The 10,000-nt window shown below is 44.6% G+C and overlaps 9 non-coding genes across 9 annotated transcripts in view; all 9 read left to right on the forward strand.

The window, feature by feature from the left end:
• Positions 1-320: 320 nt before the first annotated feature.
• LOC125730849 (5S ribosomal RNA) lies at positions 321-439 on the forward strand. The gene has a single exon (XR_007391137.1). It is a non-coding gene; the product is annotated as a 5S ribosomal RNA (ribosomal RNA).
• A 1,074-nt stretch (positions 440-1,513) lies between these two features.
• LOC125733894 (5S ribosomal RNA) lies at positions 1,514-1,632 on the forward strand. The gene has a single exon (XR_007393226.1). It is a non-coding gene; the product is annotated as a 5S ribosomal RNA (ribosomal RNA).
• Positions 1,633-2,711: 1,079 nt separating this feature from the next.
• LOC125729693 (5S ribosomal RNA) lies at positions 2,712-2,830 on the forward strand. Its single transcript, XR_007390116.1, has one exon. It is a non-coding gene; the product is annotated as a 5S ribosomal RNA (ribosomal RNA).
• Positions 2,831-3,907: 1,077 nt separating this feature from the next.
• LOC125733041 (5S ribosomal RNA) lies at positions 3,908-4,026 on the forward strand. The gene has a single exon (XR_007392399.1). It is a non-coding gene; the product is annotated as a 5S ribosomal RNA (ribosomal RNA).
• A 1,080-nt stretch (positions 4,027-5,106) lies between these two features.
• Positions 5,107-5,225, forward strand: LOC125733042 (5S ribosomal RNA). Its single transcript, XR_007392400.1, has one exon. It is a non-coding gene; the product is annotated as a 5S ribosomal RNA (ribosomal RNA).
• A 1,081-nt stretch (positions 5,226-6,306) lies between these two features.
• Positions 6,307-6,425, forward strand: LOC125730766 (5S ribosomal RNA). The gene has a single exon (XR_007391058.1). It is a non-coding gene; the product is annotated as a 5S ribosomal RNA (ribosomal RNA).
• A 1,079-nt stretch (positions 6,426-7,504) lies between these two features.
• Positions 7,505-7,623, forward strand: LOC125729704 (5S ribosomal RNA). Its single transcript, XR_007390127.1, has one exon. It is a non-coding gene; the product is annotated as a 5S ribosomal RNA (ribosomal RNA).
• Positions 7,624-8,696: 1,073 nt separating this feature from the next.
• LOC125729715 (5S ribosomal RNA) lies at positions 8,697-8,815 on the forward strand. Its single transcript, XR_007390138.1, has one exon. It is a non-coding gene; the product is annotated as a 5S ribosomal RNA (ribosomal RNA).
• A 1,077-nt stretch (positions 8,816-9,892) lies between these two features.
• LOC125733043 (5S ribosomal RNA) overlaps positions 9,893-10,000 on the forward strand; it is a 119-nt gene continuing 11 nt past the window's right edge. Inside the window, exon 1 of the ribosomal RNA XR_007392401.1 lies at positions 9,893-10,000. This exon is cut by the window's right edge and continues 11 nt beyond it. This is a non-coding gene — a ribosomal RNA (5S ribosomal RNA).

Here is a 10,000-nt window from a genome sequence, read left to right on the forward strand (position 1 = left end):
TTTAAGAGAAGCCTGCATGCGGTAGGCAAATGAGTAATGTTTGCCGGCGGGGGACGTGCGGCGATTAACCTGTGCGGTAGTAAAAAGGACTTAAAGAGAAGGAAGTGTGCGGATGCGGAAAGAATGGAATAATTGTGGTAGGCTGCCGGCTGAGTAGTTTGGTGAATGTTTGGTGTGGGTGCGGCGCTGCCGATTGGATGGTGGTGCTGCAGTGTGAGTCAGATAAAAAAAAAAAAAAAAACAGGAGTAGGATCCAATGGGACTAACTGGCATGTATAGAGGCGTATAATGCAAAAGGGCTGTTTTTGTTCGCGGCTCTCGCTTATGGCCATACCACCCTGAACACGCCCGATCTCGTCTGATCTCGGAAGCTAAGTGGGGTAGGGTCTGGTTAGTACTTGGATGGGAGACTGCCTGGGAATACCACGTGCTGTAAGCTTTTCTCACTTTTACTTTATACAGGGGGCGCTCCACTTCACGATTAATTTAAATCTATCACTCCCCTTCCATTTTACTATTTTATATATATATTTTTTTTCTCTCATTCATAAAGGCAGCCTTTACACACCGTTTTACTCTAAATACTGCCTGGTAATTCTAGGTGCTGTAAGCTGTTCGTGCCTTTATTCCACCAGGGCGCGATCTTCTGACAAACTTGAAGACTGTCACTCCACATTCACGTTTTACAACTTATTGTTAATAATAAAGAGACAGCTTTTTACACACAGTTTTAAACAAAGTACTGATATAATTCCTCTTAAACTCACCGCTTTGTTTTCTATGCAAAAACCACTTCGCCACAGAATATTCGATATTATTGGCATATTATCTGCTCTTCTCCTCCTTTCAAAACTTGCTAAAAGCTGTATTTAAAAGAGCAGGTTGGCCGGGGTAATTCACACCCTTCAATGCCAGCTTAATGTTTAGGTTAGTGGGAATCACAGAGGAATTAGGGATGGAAACTTCTTTGCTGGTGGTAGAAGCGGTCTGGTGAATTTTTAGAGAGAAGAGGCCGTCGATGTTTGAATGTAGAAAATTGTTCTGGCTGCAGCCTGCAGTATGGACTTGTTGGTGTGTGTAGCTCCCAGTGTTCTGACAGCGTGACGTTTTGGGGAAGCATGTGATTCAGCAGCTACCAGTGGGCTTCGTGCGGCGGAGATTTTGTGGCTGTTAGCGGAGTTGATAACAGAGGGTCATTAAGAGAAGCCTGCATGCAGTAGGCAAAGGAGTAATGTTTGCCGGCGGGGGACGTGCGGCGATTAACTTGTGCGGTAGTGAAAAGGAGTTAAAAAGAAGGAAGTGTGCAGATGCGGAAAGAATGGAATAATTGTGGTAGGCTGCCGGCTGAGTAGTTTGGTGAATGTTTGGTGTGGGTCCGGCGCTGCCGATTGGATGGTGGGGCTGCAGTGTGAGTCAGATAAAAAAAAAAAAGAACATTAGTAAGATCCAATGGGACCAACTGGCATGTATAGAGGCGTGTAATGCAAAAGGGATGTTTTTGGTAGCATCTCTCGCTTACGGCCATACCACCCTGAACACGCCAGATCTCGTCTGATCTCGGAAGCTAAGCAGGGTAGGGTCTGGTTAGTACTTGGATGGGAGACCACCTGGGAATACCAGGTGCTGTAAGCTTTTCTCACTTTTACTTTATACAGGGGGCGCTCCACTTCACGATTACTTTAAATCTATCACTCCCCTTCCATTTTACTATTTTATATATATATATATATTTTTTTTTCTCTCATTCATAAAGGCAGCTTTTAGAAACCGTTTTACTCTAAATACTTCCTGGTAATTCTAGGTGCTGTAAGCTGTTCGTGCCTTTATTCCACCAGGGCGCGATCTTCTCACAAACTTGAAGACTGTCACTCCCATTCACGTTTTACAACTTATTGTTAATGATAAAGAGACAGCTTTTTACACACAGTTTTAAACAAAGTACTGATATTATTCCTCTTCAACTGACCGCTTTGTTTTCTATGCAAAAACCACTTCGCCACAGAAGACTCGATATTATTGGCATAGCAAGTTCTGCTCTTCTCCTTTCAAAACTTGCTAAAAGCTGTATTTAAAAGAACAGATTGGCCGGGGTAATTCACACCCTTCAATGCCAGCTTAATGTTTAGGTTAGTGGGAATCACAGAGGAATTAGGGATGGAAACTTCTTTGCTGGTGGTAGAAGCGGTCTGGTGAATTTTTAGAGAGAAGAGGCCGTCGATGTTTGAATGTAGAAAATTGTTCTGGCTGCAGCCTGCAGTATGGACTTGTTGGTGTGTGTAGCTCCCAGTGTTCTGACAGCGTGACGTTTTGGGGAAGCATGTGATTCAGCAGCTACCAGTGGGCTTCGTGCGGCGGAGATTTTGTGGCTGTTAGCGGAGTTGATAACAGAGGGTCGTTAAGAGAAGCCTGCATGCAGTAGGCAAAGGAGTAATGTTTGCCGGCGGGGGACGTGCCGCGATTAACCTGTGCAGTAGTGAAAAGGAGTTAAAAAGAAGGAAGTGTGCGGATGCGGAAAGAATGGAATAATTGTGGTAGGCTGCCGGCTGAGTAGTTTGGTGAATGTTTGGTGTGGGTCCGGCGCTGCCGATTGGATGGTGGGGCTGCAGTGTGAGTCAGATAAAAAAAAAAAAACCAGGAGAAGGATCCAATGGGACTAACTGGCATGTATAGACGCGTGTAATGCAAAAGGGCTGTTTTTGGTCGTGTGTCTCGCTTATGGCCATACCACCCTGAACACGCCCGATATCATCCGATCTCAGAAGCTAAGCAGGGTAGGGTCTGGTTAGTAGTTGGATGGGAGACCACCTGGGAATACCAGGTGCTGTAAGCTTTTCTCACTTTTACTTTATACAGGGGGCGCTCCACTTCACGATTAATTTAAATCTATCACTCCCCTTCCATTTTACTATTTTATATATATATTTTTTTTTCTCTCATTCATAAAGGCAGCTTTTAGAAACCGTTTTACTCTAAATACTTCCTGGTAATTCTAGGTGCTGTAAGCTGTTCGTGCCTTTATTCCACCAGGGCGCGATCTTCTCACAAACTTGAAGACTGTCACTCCCCATTCACGTTTTACAACTTATTGCTAATGATAAAGAGACAGCTTTTTACACACAGTTTTAAACAAAGTACTGATATTATTCCTCTTCAACTGACCGCTTTGTTTTCTATGCAAAAAGCACTTCACCACAGAAGACTCGATATTATTGGCATAGCAAGTTCTGCTCTTCTCCTTTCAAAACTTGCTAAAAGCTGTATTTAAAAGAACAGATTGGCCGGGGTAATTCACACCCTTCAATGCCAGCTTAATGTTTAGGTTAGTGGGAATCACAGAGGAATTAGGGATGGAAACTTCTTTGCTGGTGGTAGAAGCGGTCTGCTGAATTTTTAGAGAGAAGAGGCCGTCGATGTTTGAATGTAGAAAATTGTTCTGCCTGCAGCCTGCAGTATGGACTTATTGGTGTGTGTAGCTCCCAGTGTTCTGACAGCGCGACGTTTTGGGGAAGCATGTGATTCAGCAGCTACCAGTGGGCTTCGTGCGGCGGAGATTTTGTGGCTGTTAGCGGAGTTGATAACAGAGGGTCGTTAAGAGAAGCCTGCATGCAGTAGGCAAAGGAGTAATGTTTGCCGGCGGGGGACGTGCGGCGATTAACCTGTGCGGTAGTGAAAATGAGTTAAAAATAAGGAAGTGTGCGGATGCGGAAAGAATGGAATAATTCTGGTAGGCTGCCGGCTGAGTAGTTTGGTGAATGTTTGGTGTGGGTCCGGCGCTGCCGATTGGATGGTGGTGCTGCAGTGTGAGTCAGATAAAAAAAAAAAAAAAAACAGGAGTAGGATCCAATGGGACTAACTGGCATGTATAGACGCGTGTAATGCAAAAGGGCTGTTTTTGGTCGCATTTCTCGCTTATGGCCATACCACCCTGAACACGCCCGATCTCATCTGATCTCGGAAGCCAAGCAGGGTAGGGTCTGGTTAGTACTTGGATGGGAGACCTCCTGGGAATACCAGGTGCTGTAAGCTTTTCTCACTTTTACTTTATACAGGGGGCGCTCCACTTCACGATTAATTTAAATCTATCACTCCCCTTCCATTTTACTATTTTATATATATACATTTTTTTCTCTCATTCATAAAGGCAGCTTTTACACACCGTTTTACTCTAAATACTGCCTGGTAATTCTAGCTGCTGTAAGCTGTTCGTGCCTTTATTCCACCAGGGCACGATCTTCTCACAAACTTGAAGACTGTCACTCCCCATTCACGTTTTACAACTTATTGTTAATGATAAAGAGACAGCTTTTTACACATAGTTTTAAACAAAGTACTGATATAATTCCTCTTCAACTCACCGCTTTGTTTTCTATGCAAAAACCACTTCGCCACAGAAGACTCGATATTATTGGCATAGCAAGTTCTGCTCTTCTCCTCCTTTCAAAACTTGCTAAAAGCTGTATTTAAAAGAGCAGGTTGGCCGGGGTAATTCACGCCCTTCAATGCCAACTTAATCTTTAGGTTAGTGGGAATCACAGAGGAATTAGGGATGGAAACTTCTTTGCTGATGGTAGAAGCGGTCTGGTGAATTTTTAGAGAGAAGAGGCCGTCGATGTTTGAATGTAGAAAATTGTTCTGCCTGCAGCCTGCAGTATGGACTTATTGGTGTGTGTAGCTCCCAGTGTTCTGACAGCGCGACGTTTTGGGGAAGCATGTGATTCAGCAGCTACCAGTGGGCTTCGTGCGGCGGAGATTTTGTGGCTGTTAGCGGAGTTGATAACAGAGGGTCGTTAAGAGAAGCCTGCATGCAGTAGGCAAAGGAGTAATGTTTGCCGGCGGGGGACGTGCGGCGATTAACCTGTGCGGTAGTGAAAATGAGTTAAAAATAAGGAAGTGTGCGGATGCGGAAAGAATGGAATAATTCTGGTAGGCTGCCGGCTGAGTAGTTTGGTGAATGTTTGGTGTGGGTCCGGCGCTGCCGATTGGATGGTGGTGCTGCAGTGTGAGTCAGATAAAAAAAAAAAAAAAAACAGGAGTAGGATCCAATGGGACTAACTGGCATGTATAGACGCGTGTAATGCAAAAGGGCTGTTTTTGGTCGCATTTCTCGCTTATGGCCATACCACCCTGAACACGCCCGATCTCATCTGATCTCGGAAGCCAAGCAGGGTAGGGTCTGGTTAGTACTTGGATGGGAGACCTCCTGGGAATACCAGGTGCTGTAAGCTTTTCTCACTTTTACTTTATACAGGGGGCGCTCCACTTCACGATTAATTTAAATCTATCACTCCCCTTCCATTTTACTATTTTATATATATACATTTTTTTCTCTCATTCATAAAGGCAGCTTTTACACACCGTTTTACTCTAAATACTGCCTGGTAATTCTAGCTGCTGTAAGCTGTTCGTGCCTTTATTCCACCAGGGCACGATCTTCTCACAAACTTGAAGACTGTCACTCCCCATTCACGTTTTACAACTTATTGTTAATGATAAAGAGACAGCTTTTTACACATAGTTTTAAACAAAGTACTGATATAATTCCTCTTCAACTCACCGCTTTGTTTTCTATGCAAAAACCACTTCGCCACAGAAGACTCGATATTATTGGCATAGCAAGTTCTGCTCTTCTCCTCCTTTCAAAACTTGCTAAAAGCTGTATTTAAAAGAGCAGGTTGGCCGGGGTAATTCACGCCCTTCAATGCCAACTTAATCTTTAGGTTAGTGGGAATCACAGAGGAATTAGGGATGGAAACTTCTTTGCTGATGGTAGAAGCGGTCTGGTGAATTTTTAGAGAGAAGAGGCCGTCGATGTTTCAATGTAGAAAATTGTTCTGGCTGCAGCCTGCAGTATGGACTTGTTGGCGTGTGTAGCTCCCAGTGTTCTGACAGCGCGATGTTTTGGGGAAGCATGTGATTCAGCAGCTACCAGTGGGCTTCGTGCGGCGGAGATTTTGTGGCTGTTAGCGGAGTTGATAACAGAGGGTCGTTAAGAGAAGCCTGCATGCAGTAGGCAAAGGAGTAATGTTTGCCGGCGGGGGACGTGCGGCGATTAACCTGTGCGGTAGTGAAAATGAGTTAAAAATAAGGAAGTGTGCGGATGCGGAAAGAATGGAATAATTCTGGTAGGCTGCCGGCTGAGTAGTTTGGTGAATGTTTGGTGTGGGTCCGGCGCTGCCGATTGGATGGTGGGGCTGCAGTGGGAGTCAGATAAAAAAAAAAAAAAAAAACAAGAGTAGGATCCAATGGGACTAACTGGCATGTATAGACGCGTGTAATGCAAAAGGGCTGTTTTTGTTCGCGGCTCTCGCTCATGGCCATACCACCCTGAACACGCCCGATCTCGTCTGATCTCGGAAGCTAAGCGGTGTAGGGTCTGGTTAGTACTTGGATGGGAGACTGCCTGGGAATACCAGGTGCTGTAAGCTTTTCTCACTTTTACTTTATACAGGGGGCGCTCCACTTCACTATTAATTTAAATCTATCACTCCCCTTCCATTTTACTATTTTATATATATATATATATATATTTTTCTCTCATTCATAAAGGCAGCTTTTAGAAACCGTTTTACTCTAAATACTTCCTGGTAATTCTAGGTGCTGTAAGCTGTTCGTGCCTTTATTCCACCAGGGCGCGATCTTCTCACAAACTTGAAGACTGTCACTCCCATTCACGTTTTACAACTTATTGTTAATGATAAAGAGACAGCTTTTTACACACAGTTTTAAACAAAGTACTGATATTATTCCTCTTCAACTGACCGCTTTGTTTTCTATGCAAAAACCACTTCGCCACAGAAGACTCGATATTATTGGCATAGCAAGTTCTGCTCTTCTCCTTTCAAAACTTGCTAAAAGCTGTATTTAAAAGAACAGATTGGCCGGGGTAATTCACACCCTTCAATGCCAGCTTAATGTTTAGGTTAGTGGGAATCACAGAGGAATTAGGGATGGAAACTTCTTTGCTGGTGGTAGAAGCGGTCTGGTGAATTTTTAGAGATAAGAGGCCGTCGATGTTTGAATGTAGAAAATTGTTCTGGCTGCAGCCTGCAGTATGGACTTGTTGGTGTGTGTAGCTCCCAGTGTTCTGACAGCGTGACGTTTTGGGGAAGCATGTGATTCAGCAGCTACCAGTGGGCTTCGTGCGGCGGAGATTTTGTGGCTGTTAGCGGAGTTGATAACAGAGGGTCGTTAAGAGAAGCCTGCATGCAGTAGGCAAAGGAGTAATGTTTGCCGGCGGGGGACGTGCCGCGATTAACCTGTGCGGTAGTGAAAAGGAGTTAAAAATAAGGAAGTGTGCGGATGCGGAAAGAATGGAATAATTGTGGTAGGCTGCCGGCTGAGTAGTTTGGTGAATGTTTGGTGTGGGTCCGGCGCTGCCGATTGGATGGTGGGGCTGCAGTGTGAGTCAGATAAAAAAAAAAAAACCAGGAGAAGGATCCAATGGGACTAACTGGCATGTATAGACGCATGTAATGCAAAAGGGCTGTTTTTGGTCATGTTTCTCGCTTATGGCCATACCACCCTGAACACGCCCGATATCATCCGATCTCAGAAGCTAAGCAGGGTAGGGTCTGGTTAGTAGTTGGATGGGAGACCACCTGGGAATACCAGGTGCTGTAAGCTTTTCTCACTTTTACTTTATACAGGGGGCGCTCCACTTCACGATTAATTTAAATCTATCACTCCCCTTCCATTTTACTATTTTATATATATATTTTTTTTTCTCTCATTCATAAAGGCAGCTTTTAGAAACCGTTTTACTCTAAATACTTCCTGGTAATTCTAGGTGCTGTAAGCTGTTCGTGCCTTTATTCCACCAGGGCGCGATCTTCTCACAAACTTGAAGACTGTCACTCCCATTCACGTTTTACAACTTATTGTTAATGATAAAGAGACAGCTTTTTACACACAGTTTTAAACAAAGTACTGATATTATTCCTCTTCAACTGACCGCTTTGTTTTCTATGCAAAAACCACTTCGCCACAGAAGACTCGATATTATTGGCATAGCAAGTTCTGCTCTTCTCCTTTCAAAACTTGCTAAAAGCTGTATTTAAAAGAACAGATTGGCCGGGGTAATTCACACCCTTCAATGCCAGCTTAATGTTTAGGTTAGTGGGAATCACAGAGGAATTAGGGATGGAAACTTCTTTGCTGGTGGTAGAAGCGGTCTGGTGAATTTTTAGAGAGAAGAGGCCGTCGATGTTTGAATGTAGAAAATTGTTCTGGCTGCAGCCTGCAGTATGGACTTGTTGGTGTGTGTAGCTCCCAGTGTTCTGACAGCGTGACGTTTTGGGGAAGCATGTGATTCAGCAGCTACCAGTGGGCTTCGTGCGGCGGAGATTTTGTGGCTGTTAGCGGAGTTGATAACAGAGGGTCGTTAAGAGAAGCCTGCATGCAGTAGGCAAAGGAGTAATGTTTGCCGGCGGGGGACGTGCCGCGATTAACCTGTGCAGTAGTGAAAAGGAGTTAAAAAGAAGGAAGTGTGCGGATGCGGAAAGAATGGAATAATTGTGGTAGGCTGCCGGCTGAGTAGTTTGGTGAATGTTTGGTGTGGGTCCGGCGCTGCCGATTGGATGGTGGGGCTGCAGTGTGAGTCAGATAAAAAAAAAAAAACCAGGAGAAGGATCCAATGGGACTAACTGGCATGTATAGACGCGTGTAATGCAAAAGGGCTGTTTTTGGTCGTGTGTCTCGCTTATGGCCATACCACCCTGAACACGCCCGATATCATCCGATCTCAGAAGCTAAGCAGGGTAGGGTCTGGTTAGTAGTTGGATGGGAGACCACCTGGGAATACCAGGTGCTGTAAGCTTTTCTCACTTTTACTTTATACAGGGGGCGCTCCACTTCACGATTAATTTAAATCTATCACTCCCCTTCCATTTTACTATTTTATATATATATTTTTTTTTCTCTCATTCATAAAGGCAGCTTTTAGAAACCGTTTTACTCTAAATACTTCCTGGTAATTCTAGGTGCTGTAAGCTGTTCGTGCCTTTATTCCACCAGGGCGCGATCTTCTCACAAACTTGAAGACTGTCACTCCCCATTCACGTTTTACAACTTATTGCTAATGATAAAGAGACAGCTTTTTACACACAGTTTTAAACAAAGTACTGATATTATTCCTCTTCAACTGACCGCTTTGTTTTCTATGCAAAAAGCACTTCACCACAGAAGACTCGATATTATTGGCATAGCAAGTTCTGCTCTTCTCCTTTCAAAACTTGCTAAAAGCTGTATTTAAAAGAACAGATTGGCCGGGGTAATTCACACCCTTCAATGCCAGCTTAATGTTTAGGTTAGTGGGAATCACAGAGGAATTAGGGATGGAAACTTCTTTGCTGGTGGTAGAAGCGGTCTGCTGAATTTTTAGAGAGAAGAGGCCGTCGATGTTTGAATGTAGAAAATTGTTCTGCCTGCAGCCTGCAGTATGGACTTATTGGTGTGTGTAGCTCCCAGTGTTCTGACAGCGCGACGTTTTGGGGAAGCATGTGATTCAGCAGCTACCAGTGGGCTTCGTGCGGCGGAGATTTTGTGGCTGTTAGCGGAGTTGATAACAGAGGGTCGTTAAGAGAAGCCTGCATGCAGTAGGCAAAGGAGTAATGTTTGCCGGCGGGGGACGTGCGGCGATTAACCTGTGCGGTACTGAAAAGGAGTTAAAAAGAAGGAAGTGTGCGGATGCGGAAAGAATGGAATAATTCTGGTAGGCTGCCGGCTGAGTAGTTTGGTGAATGTTTGGTGTGGGTCCGGCGCTGCCGATTGGATGGTGGTGCTGCAGTGTGAGTCAGATAAAAAAAAAAAAAAAAACAGGAGTAGGATCCAATGGGACTAACTGGCATGTATAGACGCGTGTAATGCAAAAGGGCTGTTTTTGGTCGCATTTCTCGCTTATGGCCATACCACCCTGAACACGCCCGATCTCATCTGATCTCGGAAGCCAAGCAGGGTAGGGTCTGGTTAGTACTTGGATGGGAGACCTCCTGGGAATACCAGG

Source organism: Brienomyrus brachyistius, chromosome 2 (genome assembly GCF_023856365.1).
Source record: "Brienomyrus brachyistius isolate T26 chromosome 2, BBRACH_0.4, whole genome shotgun sequence".
Taxonomy (NCBI): Eukaryota; Metazoa; Chordata; class Actinopteri; order Osteoglossiformes; family Mormyridae; genus Brienomyrus; species Brienomyrus brachyistius.